The sequence below is a fragment of the Anastrepha ludens genome, chromosome 5 (assembly GCF_028408465.1).
Source record: "Anastrepha ludens isolate Willacy chromosome 5, idAnaLude1.1, whole genome shotgun sequence".
NCBI classification, from domain to species: Eukaryota; Metazoa; Arthropoda; class Insecta; order Diptera; family Tephritidae; genus Anastrepha; species Anastrepha ludens.
Genome location: NC_071501.1, coordinates 125,667,668 through 125,683,768, shown reverse-complemented (window position 1 = coordinate 125,683,768; position 16,101 = coordinate 125,667,668). Strand labels below are relative to the sequence as shown.

At 39.9% G+C, this 16,101-nt stretch overlaps 1 protein-coding gene across 1 annotated transcript in view; it reads left to right on the top strand.

The window, feature by feature from the left end:
- The first annotated feature begins 11,832 nt into the window (after positions 1-11,832).
- Positions 11,833-16,101, top strand: part of LOC128865175 (uncharacterized) — a 37,811-nt gene continuing 33,542 nt past the window's right edge. The window contains exon 1 of the mRNA XM_054105247.1: positions 11,833-12,391. The gene's annotated coding sequence lies outside the window, so the exon portion shown is untranslated. The remainder of the gene's footprint in view (positions 12,392-16,101) is intronic.

The window sequence follows — 16,101 nt, the reverse complement described above, 5'->3', positions numbered from 1 at the left end:
CCGAAAGTATTGCTTAGATCTACTTCAAATTTCGTGCGTATACTTTTGAATATATGTACATTACAAAAATGCAATAAAAAAAATCGATTTTTTTGAAAGTCATAACTGCGTATAACCCCTTAACTATATTTAAGTTGACTGCGAAATTCTTTCATGCAAATATAGTCATTGGAAGGCTGTACTTTGACGGTTAAGCTGTTTTCGTGCATCAAGTGTGCACCTATCAGTCAGATAATTGATCCATCGCAAGACTACGGTGGAAGTGAAGTGATGAAATAAAAATTGGAACAAAAAAAAAAAGTTAAAATTGTGTCATTCTTCAAAGCGGTTGTGAAATGTTGCATTTAAAATCATATCACAGCCAGCTTTGAGGAGCGATACGATTTTCTCAACACCAATCAACCCCTGCGTAGGTAAACTCCGTGGTACTAATAGCTTATATATGTAAGTATGGTAATGATCTATTTTGCGCCCCAAATTAGTTAATTATAATTATTTAGTATACCGAGGAATCGAACCAGCTCCTTAGGATGGAGCAATTGTAGGTCTCCCTCCTCAGTTGGAGATTAAGTGTTCCATAGACTACTCTTCATCACAGCAGAACCTGCATGATCTTGTATCATACTAGATAACCCCATTGTGTTAAAGTGTTTATTATAGGCAAAGAGATAGTGCCTGTAAGTGCTCCACAGAGTAATCTGAGGCCCTTTTTTATCTAGGGTTAGAGCAGATTTTGTTCTGTTGGCATTGAAGTTCAAAAACTTTTTGGAGTGTTGTAGCAGCATAAACATTCCCCATGCTTACATACAGGAAATGCTGCTGGAGTGACAGTCCTTGGTGGCCGGAAATAAATCCGGGTCGTTTCGGTAACGTAGAATCGACTGTTGTGGAGTGATTAAAGCCGCTTGTGCCATTCCAGTACTCCTGTTTTATATTATTTTTGTTTTGGCATAAAAGTCTGCCTTCTCGTATCCTTCGGGTCCCTCATATCCTGGTACCCAAATCACTGAGACCAGATTATGAGTGCCCAGTTTGTTTAGTGCACTGTTACACTCTATATAAGTATATATGTATGTGTATATAGAATACAAAGCGCAATTTTAGGTGTGTTGTTGTTGTTGTTGTTGTAGCAGTATTTTCGCCCTGTCAGTGTAGTGTAATTACCGGTCGTCTTCGCCTAGCTCATCTAACGGTAGGCCCAGGAAACTAGCAGTTTCGACGGGTTGGGTCCAGAGGGAGAGAGGTGTTAGATGAGTGGGTTTGATGGGGCATGTGAAGAGGTGGTTAGTGTCGTGCGGGGTCCCTTCACATGCTGGACATATGTTTAGTATGTCGGGGTCGATTCTGGATAGGTAGGAGTTTAACCTGCTACAGTATCCAGAACCTAATTGTGCCAAGATTAAGCGGGACTCTCGGGGAAGCTGGAGCTCTTCGTCTGCGATAGGTGGTGGTTGGACTCCGATAACGGCATTCGGGGGTCGGGAGCTTAAGAAAGTGGTAAGGGTCTCCCGATGAATGTCGTTAATAGCCTGTCTGTACACTGTGTGATCCTGGAGTGGTCTGTCTGTTTTGTCCTGGATCTCGTCCACGTAGTTGAGGAAGTGTCTCCTGATGTGCCTGGGAGGTGGCTCAGGCTGGAACAGGTGTCTGCATGGGTGAGGCCTACGGTGACACCCAAGCAGAAACTGCTTGCCGAGCATTTTCTGTGCTCCTTAACGGGGAGCATGTACGCCTCGTCATGCAGGTGTTGGATAGGGGACATCAGGAGACATCCTGTCGCGGTCCTGATGGCAGTATTCTGGCAGGTCTGGAGCTTCGTCCACTGCGTATCACTGGTTCCAGGCGACCAGACAGGCGCGGTATAGTTCAGAACCGTTCGGCCTATTGCTTTGAAAGTCGACAGCAACATTTCTTTGTCTTTGCCCCAAGTGCTGTCGGCGAGCGACTTGATGACCTTGTTGCGATTCTGTAGTCTCGTTGCAATAGCGGTTGTGTGCGCTGAGAAGGAGAGCAAGCTGTCAAAGGTGACTCCCAAAATTCTGGGGTTATTTACCGTCGGTATTGGGGTATCATCGACGTGCACCTGAAGTGGCAGCTTGACCTCCTTTGTCCAGGTGGTAAAAAGGGTCGCCGTGAATTTAGTGGGAGAAAGTTTTAAGTTTCTCGCAGTGAAGAAGCGAGAAAGGCGGGCGAGGTAGTCGTTTACCTTAGAGCATAAGCCATCAATGTCATTGCCCGACGCCATTATCGTGCAGTCGTCGGCGTATGAGACCAGTGAGACTCCCTCTGGTGGCTGGGGGAGTTTCGAAATATAGAAATTAAAAAGCAAGGGTGAAAGGACACCACCCTGCGGTACTCCTTGCTTTATTTTTCTCTGTTTGGAGGTTTGGTCTCGAAATATCACCGACGAGTGACGACCATTCAGGTAGTTCGCGGTCCACCTCTTCAACCCTGGCGGGAGTGTCGACTGTAAAATGTCATCTAGTAGCGTGGCGTGGCTGACTGTATCGAAAGCCTTTTGTAGGTCCAGCGCTACTAGGACAGTCCTCTCGCAGGGGCGGTTTTGGTTTAGTCCGCGGTTTACCTGGGTGTTTATGACGGTGAGTGCCGTGGTGGTGGTGTGCACTCTACGGAAACCATGCTGGTGTGGGGCTGGAGTCAGGTGTTGTGTGAGTAGTGGGAGTAGAAGGGCTTCAAGTGTCTTCACTACTGGGGAAAGGAGAGTTATCGGACGATAAGACTCCCCTTGGTTGGCGGGTTTCCCAGGCTTCAGTAGTGGGACCACTCTCCCTAATTTCCACTTATCAGGAATGATGAGAGTGACATGGACAGATTGAAGACCTTAGTGAGATATTCTACTCCCAATGGACCCAGTTTTTTCAGCATCAGCATGTTTAGTCCGTCGGGGCCGATGGCTTTTGATGGTTTCATTCGTTTGATGGTCCCCTGAACCTCGTCGCTGGTGAAAGTAAGCGGTGCACTGTTGTAGGGCAGTTTGTGCAACCGTCTGGTGGCACAACGTTTGGATCTGTCGACCGGAGGATGCAGTATAAATTGCCGGCTAAAATAGCTCGCGCATCTCTTCGGGTCCGACGAAGTACGACCGTTGAAGGTGATATCCACCTTGTCGTTGTGCTTCGTCGGGTTCGACAGGGACTTTACGGTGGACCAGAGCTTACTCACACCAGAGGTGAAGTTACAGGACCTTAGATGCTCTACCCATTTGGTCCGCTTATATTGGGTGACCAGTTGCCGGATCTCCGAATTGAGATCCTTTATTCGAGGATCCCCGGGATCGGCCTGGCGTAGACGGTCACGCTCGTTTGCCATAACGGCTGCTTCGGCTGGGAAATTGGGACGTAATTCCCGGATCCGTCCAGCGGGTATGAAGCGAGCCGCGGCGGCTGTGATCGCCTTGCGGAGTGCGCGTTCGCCTGCGCGCACATCGGTGGGAGTGGGTAGGACTGCGAAGATGTCCTCAGTAAATTCCGCGAATCTGGTCCAATCAGCTTTGTTAAAATTGACGTATGACCGGTGATCCGCGGAAACAAAGTCGGCAGGTCTCTCGATCGGGATGATAATGGGCAAGTGGTCTGATGCAAGCGATAGCATAGGTCGCCAGGTTATGCTATTTATCAGACCTGCGCTAGCAATTGTTATGTCAGGCAAGCTGCTGCAATTCCCCACTACCCTGGTGGGGGCGTCGTCGTTTACAGTGCTGAACGTCGAATCGTCTATCTGCTCTGCCAATAGCTGTCCCCTACGATCATTTGGCAGGCTTGAATGGCAAAGATCGTGATGCGCGTTGAAGTCGCCTACTACCAATCGGTTTTCTCCCCTGATGAGCGCACCAATATCGGGGAGATATCCTGCCGGGCAGCAGGTGACAGGGGGTATGTAAATGTTATATATTTCGAACTCGGCATCGCCTGACCGGACAGCTATACCTTGACGTTCTAAGGTGCTGTCCCTGCGGTCGATGCCTTCATCAATAAGACGATACTGCACTGAATGGTGTACTATGAACGCTAGGCCACCACCGTTGTCTCGCTCGGGGTCCTTTCGGTGCACATTGTAGCCGTCCCTGGTAATCAGGGGGGAGCTAGCGTGCAGTTTTGTATCCTGGACCGCAGCTATCTTAATTCCGAACCGACTCATGAAGTCGACTATCTCGTCAATCTTGCTCGTGAGTCCGTTGCAGTTTAGTTGCAAAAGCTTGAAGCTTCGCGGGAGTGTCGTCGTAATTTGGGGGGTGAGGGATGCGTGATGTTGTCTGCGTTGGTCCTGCTGTGCGTTCCGCAAAATGGGTATTGGCCTGATGTTGTCTGATGGCCGCGCCACTGGGGGCGGTTGCGGGTTCAGAGCTCTGCAGCAGGAGGCAACGTAGTCGCGTGTCCACTCACGGGTGGTGTGCAGGCCGGAGCACCTCCGAAAATCGCACCAGCCACTGCAGGAATTGCAATAAACTGTTGTCAAGTTCCGAGGAACTACGGTCTGACACACGGAGCAGACTGTGCGGGGGACCAAGAGCTGCTGGTTTGTCCCCGCACTGGGGTAGGAACAGGAGGGTTGTGGGTTTGAGAGGGAGTTGTGTTGCTCTTGGGGGCTCCTTACCGTAGAGGTGTTATTAGTGGCGGCAGTGTGAAGTGCCGGCACTGAGGGCAGTGTAGCCGTAGAGGCGGGGGCCGCCTGTGAGCGGGAGCAACACGTGGCCACATACCTTGTGGACCACTCCCTATGTGTCTTAAGGCCTGAGCAGGTCTTAAGATGGCACCTCCCGTTGCACTGGTTACACCTAACCGAGGTGGAGTGTGTCGTCAACAGCGCTTTGAACTGACTTCGCGGGAAGCCCTAAATTCGGTTGCAAAATTAGTGCGTTTCCTCCTAAGCCAATGTGTGTGTCTGTATGTATTATGCCAGTACGTACATATTGTACATTTGTGGTCAAAATAGTGTGCCATAAATATATAGCTCTTTCTGCAACAAATATTATTTAAAGCAAAATTTCAAACTCAGAATAAAAAATGGGTACGCAGGTTTAAATTTTAGTTTAATAAAGTGCAAGTACTAAATATTCAAAATTCTTGTTGCTTTTTGATAATTTTTCTCTCTGGCGGTGTTCCGTATTTTCTTTTCCTTATAAACATTTTTTTTTGTTGAATCCATTTATTTACTGCAATCTGTTTTCTAACATTCAGCAATATTTGTACTTAGAGCTAAGACATGTTATGAGACTTGTATGGATAGCACGCAGTGGTGCAACCATTCCTAAAATGTTTGCTTATTAGCTTAATAAGTCCAATGTTGACCTCCTCTTCAGCCTGTTAAAGGAGATGGGATGGAGAGTTATTTCTGTGATTAAAGCCTTTTGGTTCATATTGGTTTTAATAAAGCTAAAAAGGGCTTTGAGTTTGGTGAAAATATACGTGTTCCATGTACGCTCGCTGCCGAGATATTTTGCAACATTATTTTGGGGAATTATTTCATTATTAAGTTTAACGGGTGGGCAAGGGTTTCGTTTGAGCGTAAAAATAACTTAAACATATTTTGACTCGTTGGCTCTAATGTGCGAGTCTTTCAACACCATTGAGCTATTTTATCAAGTCCTTTCATAATTAATGGGTAGAGTGAGTTTTATTTTGCAGAGTAAGCCGTCATGCCAAGCGCGGTCGAAGCTTGAGATATGTCGAGAAATGCGGCCATGCAATACTTCTTCTGCTCAAAAGTTCTTGTAACGAATGTACGATTTTTTTTATATGTAAATTATTTAACGCCGGTTCGTTAAAAATGCGACCCTTGCGATTCAAACTGCTGGATTTGTGAGAATCTGAAAATTAAGCTTTTGATTTAAAGGAAATCCATAATTAGTCCAAAATGTATACCCTATATAATATTTTTTTATATTTATTTATAAAGGGTGGTTAAGTTTCAAGAACCGGTGTTGATTTTGAATAAAATACAATTTTTTTAGGAAATTATTGTGATTTCTCTTTATTATGATAATCCTGGTATGGCTCAATTACGTATGGAACAAAATATCGGGCAAATGGCCGCCGTGGCCTCGGCGGCACACCTCCATCCGATGGTCCAAATTTTCGATGACGCTGAGGCATAATTGAGGTTCTATGCCGTTAATGTACCGAATTATCTTATCCTTTAGCTCTTGAATTGTTGCTGGCTTATCGACGTACACCTTTTCTTTCAAATAACCGCAAAGAAAGAAGTCCAACGGTGTCAAATCACATAATCTTGGCGGCCAATTGACATCGCCGCGACGTGAGATTATTCGGCCATCAAATTTTTCGCGCAAAAGAGCCATTGTTTCGTTAGCTGTGTAACAAGTGGCACCGTCCTGTTGAAACCACATATCTTCCAATTCGAGCCATAAAAAGTTCGCTATCATCTCACGATAGCGAACACTATTCACAGTAACTGCCTGACCGGCCTCATTTTGGAAAAAATACGGCTCAATGATGCCGCCGGCTCATAAACCGCAACAAACTGTCACTCTCTGTGGGTGCATTGGTTTTTCGGCAATCACTCTTGGATTATCATTCGCCCAAATGCGACAATTCTGCTTATTGACGAATCCATTGAGGTGAAAATGTGCCTCATCACTGAAGATGAAGTGCGAGATATGCATTTTGATTTTAACGCCCGTTTTCATAATAATCCTGAATAACTTTAACGCGTTGCTCGATTATGTATCTTTCCATGGTTCAAATTGAGTTAGTCTGAAATTGAAAAATGTCGAATGAAATGCAGAAAAAAACTTGACGTTTCAGTTTGGTTCAACATCGGTCCTTGTAATTTAACCACCCTTTATATTGTAATAAATTAAAAACAATACGACTCGCAGCTCTGGCGAGGAGGAGACCTTCGGCTGAACAACAATTTATTTTTATTAGTAAATAGAATCCGAAACTCTTAAAAAAATCCAATTGTGGTGTAATATGGTTCGCAAATGTTAATTTTTTTCAACTTTTCAGAATTCAAGTACCAAAACAAATGTCAACCAATTTTTAATAAATTTGGTTTAATTAGAATTTCTATTCTACTTACATTTGAGTGGGTACGTAATTGGCTTGTATGTGGGCTTGGAATTGATCGCGAGTACTCGTAATCACTTCATGACAAGTATGTATGTATGTTTGTAAGTATTTTCTTTTCCATAACGCAGCACACACCGGCAGGGAAGCTCTATTTTAAGCGAACATTGTGTGGGCTAAGGTTGTCTGGGTGAACCATAGCCGCCAACACCAACTGTATCTGAAACGCTTACTGACATATCTACCTACAAATTTAGGTTAGGGGTATTCGCGGTATGGCGGTTAGTGCGCTTTAGATGAATTTACAAAAACCAAATTAAGCATGAAACTGCCAACGAATGGAATGATAAACTTGGAATAGGAATAAATTATACTTCGAAGCACTGTTGGGCAACCACTGCTGGAAAAACAAGATTTTATGGTTAATCGGATCGTGAGCACTTTTTATTAAAGCATTAAATGAAACTAGTAGTAATTGAAGTATCTCCATAGATTTCGCCCATCGATAGAAAGAATATGTGCTTATCAACTTCATTAAAAAGTTCCCAGAATATGTTCAGAAAACTCAGAATACAAGTTTTCAAAAGTGATATTATCGCCTTCAAAGTACTCTCCATCAACTGCAATGCACTTATGCCAGCTTTTGATTCAGCTCCCGAAACATTTCTGGAACTTCTGGAAATCTTTTTTCGGTATAGCCACCAGAGCCGTTTTCGATTTGCCTATTACTTCCTTTCGGCTGTTAAAACAAGTTCCACGTTCCTCGTACTAATTTTTTGACTCGATCAAACAGAAAAAAATCACAGGAAGCCATATCTGTTGAATTCGATGGCCGTCGGGTAGTATTCGTATCGTAATGAGTAAAAATTCACGGATTATGATGAGACAGTGTGGCGGTGCGTTATTATGGTCCAAAATCCACGAGTTTTTTCCCCACAAATCCTTTCTTTTTTGGTTTTTCGGCGAATTGCTTTAGGTAAACGTCTTATGACGCCCAAATAATAGTCCATATTAACTGTCTGACCTTCTGGCAGACACCTTCGTGATGTACAATACCGTTGTAATCCATAAAAGCCGTGAGTTTCGCTTTGTTTTTTTGGCTGAAAACGACGGTGGTTTCTTTGGTCTTGATTCATTTGGAGCTCTCCACTTTGTTAGAAATATTCATCGCAAATGTGGCTACCTAACAAAGAAACAAATTAATAGAACTTAAGTCAGTTGATTTAGAATGTCACCAGACGGTTGTTCCGGGAACTTTTTCATCATTTTGAGTCTAAAATTTTTCACTTTATTTTTGTACTTCTAAATATCATAGCTTCATAATCTTTTTGCGAGCTCTTTTTTATTGCATGAAATCACTTTGGATTAATATATATTATTATTTGTGGACTTCGTTAAATACTGAATTCCTTAAATTTTTTTGGGAGTTGGAGGGTTAAAAACCAAAAAAAAAGTAAAACAGCGCGTTTGTGACAATTAATAAGCCTTTTAAAGCGTTTTCTTTCCTTGATTTTGAGCAAAACCATACTTCGTCTAGATCGAATTTTGGCGAACGTTCGAAACTTTAACTAAAATTTTCCTTTTATGGATCATATGTAGGTATGTATGTATGTATATATAATTCTTCCTATTCAATTACAATTGTCACTTCAATTAAGACACGCAACAATCGTTCAGGTGTATGCAGGCACCACAATAAGTAAATATGTACGTATGGGAATAAATGCTCGATTGAAAGCTTTCTTAATTGAATTACTAAAATTACGCAGATAGGAATATAATTCAGAAACTGGTTGAGACAAATTCTTTTAAATTGACTGTGTATGAGTGTGCGAATTTTTCATTTTTTTTAAACAAAATAAACTACTCGGGAAAAAAATCGCATTTGATTTAAAACAGCCTATTCGTGGATCCATGCGTAGTTGTAAATCGGGCATCCCTCGGGCAATATTTATAAAAACAATATGCGTATTACCACCTTGATCAAAAAGTTCCCGGAAAAACCACTAATGGACGCTCTAAGTCCACATCTGGCATTAACATTTCTACCCACAAAATTATCGCCATTGCTTACCATTTGTAAAAGTTACGCCGTCTTGAATGAATCTACATCGGCACATGTTTTCGATTTTTACAGTTTCAAAAATAGATTCCAATTTGCAACAAAGAGTTTGTAAATTTTGTTTAAAAATTTATTTACTTAAATTTCTTTTTAAATTTAAAAGTTGAAAATTTTGCGTTAAAAATGAATAAAATGGTGCGAAACCCTTAGAAATGTTGGGGAACTGTTTCGGTAATGATACTCTAAAGAATCAAACAGTTTACGAGCGGCATGAACGTTTCAGAAGAGATCGAGAGTTCCTCGAGAATGATGTACGGCCTGCATAATGGCTGGCCGTCGACATAGAAAAGTTGATCAATAACCGCAAACTAACCATCAGAGAGGTGGCACAGATCGTGAACATTGCTTATGCATCCGTTCAGGACATTGTAATTAATTATTTGGGTTTGCAAAATCGGTCCCAAAGTACCTGGATTTCATGCAGAAAAAGGAACCGCGTTGATATCGCCAAAGACTTGATTTCCAACGCTGAAACCGACCCAACATTCGTAGGTTTATGAGTATGACACGCAATCTAGACATCAGGAGAGTGAACGGAAAGCTCCGAATGAACTAAGGCCAAAAAACTCACGTCGTTTTCAGTCAGAAAAGAAAGAGATGCTCACGGTTTTCATGGACTACAACGATATTGTACATCAGAAGTTTTTGCCCGAAGGTCAGACAGGACTATTGTTTTGGCGTCATGATACGTTTACGTGAAGCAATGACGCCAAAGAGGAAGGATTTGTGAGAAAACAACTCGTGCATTTGGCGCCATCGCACAATGACTAAAAAAACCATGCATTTTTTACCAAGAACGAAACGAATATGATCTAATGCTCCCTGCGATTTTTTTTGTTTGATCGAGTCAAAAAATCAATGCGAGGAACGCGGAACTTCTTTTAACAGCCGAAAGGAAGTAATAGGCAAATCGAAAACGGCTCTGGTAGCTATACCGAAAAAAGATTTCCAGAAGTTCCAGAAATGTTTCGAGAGCTGGACCAAACGCTGACATAAGTGTGTTGCTGTTGTTAGGGAGTGCTTTGAGGGCGATAATATATGTCATTTTTGAGGAATAAACTTTTGTATTTTGAAATTTCTGAATATATTCCGCGAACTTTTTAATCAAAGTGCTATTTATGTGTTTCTACAAGTGATAAAAGAGTGTATCATCCAGTGTACCGGTGTACCATCCCGTGACGTATTTGTCTATAATAGCGGGGTTTCCATTGCACACTCTTACCAACATTGGCATTTGTTTCAGAAAAGTTTGAAAGATAATGGATACAATCATCAATTTTTTTACGTAAAACAAATATGAGTCCGTACGCCTCCATTCGAGGCGTACCTCTTTATTCTGCCATTAATCTCGGGATGCCATTAACCACGCGAACGATATTTTCTTTTATTGCTGGTCGAGGTTATTCCATAGACTTTACTTTTTAGGTAATGGTAAGGTAATTTATTAATGTTTTATTTATTTTATTAGCCCTCTTTATCGCTTCAATATTCCTCTTTCTTCTAATTTTGGTTTTTATTAATCAAATTACTTATTGCCTCACCAGAGGTGACAACAACATTTTATGGAAACAAAAGAAAGGATTTAAGAAGTTGTATGCAAGGCAAAATTACTTAAACTTTCTGAACAATTTAGATTTCCGAAATTAAGAGTTTGTATCGTCCACTATAATAATAATAATATATTAATAATAATGCAATATAATGGAAAATGAAATATATACACTATGCTGGGACATGGCAATACATACAGGTAAAACCAAATTTACAATAGACCAGATATAACACTTATTAACAAAACCAATAAAACCAACTTCTTTATTGAAATTAGCGCCCCAAGTAATGCAAATATACACAGGAAATATACAGAAAAAATAGAGAACTAGTGGCGTGGGTGATAATATAATAATAATCCATTGGGTGCAGCTGACTTGGTTGATACAAGCGACGAGTTTTTTGTATTTATTTATTTCTTTATTTAAGTCATTGGTAACAACCTGACTGACCAGATCTGCGGGATTACTTAATAATAGCTTAACAACTAAATTAAACAGATAGTTTATTTGATAAATAATTCGACACAATAAGTGACTTACACAGAGACCTAGGCCGATTAAATTCTTCAAGTCCTCTTCTAAGAGGCGCGAAATTGAGGTAGCTCGATCTGAGAACTGTATTGATGGATCAGTAGTTCTTTGGCATTTAAATAGTTTTGAATATTGCTTTACTTTATTTATAGAATAATATTTTTCTTAATTACTAGGTACTACTTTTTCTCAAAAAAAATGTATCTTTATTAATATCAATCTGATGCCCCGCGCCTATTATTGTTGCAAAAGACACTGCGCCTCACAGAAGATTAATACTAACAACACCATTATGTTTGTTGTTATTATTCGTAATATTATTACTTTTATGAGTGGTAAGCATTACATTTTTATGAATATAAATAGTCATTACTTTACGGTTCAGGTTCATTTGAAAACACGCACGCACCAATACAAACATACGTTAATGCAGGTAGAAGCAAGTCGTAAATAACATCACAATTTAGATTTGACACAGCACCTTGTCAATTTATCGCAGAGCTTTTCTGCAAGCTCTGGCAACCGAAACAACTACACTCACTGCTCACTAGCATAAGCTTGCTCGGAAGTTAGACGAAAGCCAGAAACGCTAGCATTAAACGTGTCAGTTGTAGCTCAACCGCCTAATCGAAAAGTTTGCCGAAAACCGTGTTCCACTTCAACTTCGCCTCAATTCCCAATCAATTATAACAATCTTCCAGGCGCTGAAAAGAACAAAATAAAAATAAATAATTAAATTATAAACGACTGTGCGTACATAACTAAATAATCTAGAACCTATTTTACCTCAATAAATAATTGGTTCAAGGGAACCCGTACAAGCGACAAAGTTTGTTGTTTTGTAAATACCAACACATACTCACCTACTCATATTTACAAACAAATAAACGACTCCCACTCCCTTCGAATAGTGAATCCTTTTCTGGCACCAACGTGAAAATCTGAGTTCTTCTAAGTGCGCGCAGAAAAGCATTTTATAAACGAATTCTGCGGAACATAAAAAATTCTATGCGAGGCTTGCCAATTTAATAATTTGGAAAATATTTAGCCAGGCGCTGAAGTGCAAGGACAACGAACGGTTTTAAGTAACTCTACTAATCAACGGCAAACGGGGTTTCTGCGGAGAAGCAACGAAGGTACATACATACATACGTTGCATGCACTAACAATTCATATTACTAACAATTAAATGGAAAATGCGCTGTAACGGAAAAGTGGGCGGCACTATGTTTCAGGCAGTCCTTGAGACGCTGACGGTGGGTGGTTATTTCGCTGGATGGTGCAATGCATTTCGTGTGCAACTAAATATCTTGCTAATTCTATGTTTGTGTGTTAACGTGGTTTGTTTGTTGTTGCACTGCGTTTGCGGTTCATTGACTGACTGCTGTGCGAAATGAGGTGGGATGGGCGATATCAGCCGGTTGCATTCATTCATCTATCGATCGCGCTGCATTTTTGCCGTGTTGTTTTTGTAATAGTTTAAATTTGCACATCCAGAATATAAAGCGTTTTTCACTCTTTAAGGTATGAGTCTCTCTGAATGCTAATTGAATGGCGACGGAAATGTCCAAATATGTAAATCTCTCATTAAAATAATTAACTTTTTGGGAGATTTATTGATGTTGTGACAATCTGTCCTACAAATAATGACACAGCTCTTGCCATTTATGGCGGGCAGCATATTTTAAAATAAAAAATTATTAATATGACTTATAGAAAGGCTTCATAACAATAAAATATTTACATTAACATAAACAAAAAAATTGTGTAGTTAGTCCTGAAAATCTTTGTTAAACTCTGGCCGGTTAGGCACGTCTGCCTTAGCCCCTTTATTTACTTATGGTTTTGGTTATCGGTGATAGCCGAACCCAAGTTTTTGTAAGTTAAAGTTTAATAAATTAATTTCAAATAATATATACACATTTGTGTAAATGTATTCGTATGTGATAGTTAATATGCGAAATTTTTGTTCTTGATGTGGTTTTCTAATGTTTAATAAATGCATATGCGTATGCATGTACGTGCGTATGCATGTGTGTGTGTATAAATATAACTATTTGCATGCATTCTGTAGCACTTCATTGGGGCGCTGTTATATGTAAATGTACACACATGTATGTATATACTTGTATATACAGTAGGTTCTGTTTTTATGCGGTTTTGAAATAGTGCGGTTTTTTTTTAAATTACAAAATGCATGTCGACCTATCGGGGATTGTACATATAAACAAGATTCTAAACCAGCTAAGCAAAAACTCATCACAGATTACATCGGAAATGCTAATCCTACAAGTATGGAACCGCCTGCATAACTATCTAGATCAGACGTGTACATTTCCTCAAGTGACGAAAGTGATTTTACGCCAAATCCTAAACGAACTCGCAACATGTGGGTATTGTCTGATTCTATTTCTGACTTAAATTTATTTTTCGATTCTGACGTTTCTTAAATAAAGATATAATTTTCAAAAATACAATATTTTGTTTATGCGATTTTATTTAATTATTTCAGATTCATGCGGTCTATGGAACGTATCTATAGTTATAATATGGGACTAGTGCCCTTTTCTATGCGATTTTATTACATTATTTCAGATTTATGCGGTTTTAGCACTTTTGAAACGTATCTATAGTTTTACTATAGAACTAGTAGCTTTTTTTATGCTGTTTCTTGCGGAACGTATCTACCGCATAAAAACAGAACCTACTGTATATGTATATATGTATTGTATGTATGTATGTAATTTTAAACGATAGCAGCAGCTTCAGCCACATCCGATGTACATACATACATGCATACAATTATTTGCGTGTATGTAATGAAAACAAAACAAATGTATGACATCAGCATAAGAAACCGGTCTATAGATTTCACAGCTAATCTCATTTACCATTTCCCGCTTATGAGCTCACGTTACCACAAGAAAGATGCCAATCTTGCGCACGAATTGGAATGGGCGGCTAAGAGTTTGATTGGAATTAAACCTTTTTAATTGAGACAAACAAAAAGTGTTTGTATTTCCTAATAAGTAGGAAGCTCTACATATATGTAGATATATTTGTAAGTATATATACGTTTGTATGCGACTATGCATGCGTGTGTGTAAAATGCAATTTCCGCACCTCCAACGCAATCAGTTGATCAACAAAAATTCAATTAAACTTTTAACTCCACATTTGTAGTGTTTTGTGCGTACGTATATATGTATGCATGCACATATGCATGTGTACATGCGTATTTAAGTAACCGCATCTATTTATGTGCTACCGTTTGCGAGACCTAGTCCAATTGGCAAGCAACCAATTGCTGGGGCAAAACGTCAACGACACTTTGCAGCATTTGCTTCCGTGAGATTTGCGTGAAAATTTTAGGTACAAATCTATACGTATACACATACATACATACTCGTATATGTATGAGTATGAAAGCAGTTACAGAAGTACCCGCACTAGCAAAGAATTTACCAAACATTCGGAAACAATATTCCTTCTGTTAAACATTGTCCGTTTTTGGTTCGACACAATGCTCCTGGTCATAACTAAAAGATGCGCTGCCGGTTCTGGGGTGATAATCGTCAAACTCTCCATGGTCAACCTCTGAGCGCAGACAACACTTATGAATTGCTAGCAAATCTTCCGATTAACGTATCGTATAGTCAGCGTTCGATTGTTATAGCAAACAGAATCCACCAGATTAGAAGTTAGCCCAGCTTGGAGTTATCTCAAATAATATTATTTGGCAACATAACAACAGGGTTGGGCATAGCCTAAATAATTAATGCAATAATCGGATAGTTAAATCACTGAGCAACTGAATACTTAGTGATTAAAACACTCATTTTAACTACCACTAAAAAATTAGTGACGAAATATTTTCTCTAAATCCTTTGAAAGCGTAGTTATTTATTAGACCAACGAATATAATAAGTTCATATAGGATAAGTAGACATATTTTTAGGCATTAAATAAAATATATATATATATAATTGGCGCGTACACCCTTTTTGGGTGTTTGGCCGAGCTCCTCCTTCTGTTTATGGTGTGCGTCTTGATGTTATTCCACAAATAGAGGGACCTACAGTTTTAAGCCGACTCCGAACGGCAGATATTATATTTTTATGAGGAGCCTTTTCATGACAGAAATACACTCGGAGGTTTACCAATGCCTGCCGAGGAGCGACCGCTATTAGAAAAATGTTTTCTTTAATTTTGGTGTTTCACCGGGATTCGAACCCATTCGGCTACGTCGGCATTAAAAAATAGGTATTCAAAAAAATACAGATAAACTATTTATAATAAATATTCAAAAAATTCAATAGGCGATCTTTTGAGCATGAAAAATCAATATCAATGAATTTAGAGATTTCATTAAACTCAATAAGAGCCCTAGTAATAGTAACATTTCGAGCATAAAGAGATTTCGAAACTACGAAGAGCTCCGGTCGGAATATTAAAGAAAATCCTCTCTAGAAGCAAGAGACAGTCAGCAGCATCACTGATCAAGTCGAAAATAAAAAATAAAAGAAAAGATTATTGTCATGTATTGCAAGGATTTTAGGCTCATCAACAAGCATTGCGCTTCATGGGTAGGGATAGGATCCGAGAAGCGTAAATTTACCCCACGCGAAATGTAAAAATACTTTCTAGCAGCATGGCACCTATAAAACGGAGGTCAAATGGACGGTGCATACTCAAGTTTGGTATTAGTAAATAACAGAAACTAAAATAATAGGTCAGTTCATGTAAAAACTATCCAGTAACTTGTCAGTAACTTAAATATCGAGAATTTGCTCTCAAAGAGAAAAATATCAAAAAATGTTCTTGAACGCTTTCTAGTTTTTGTGCA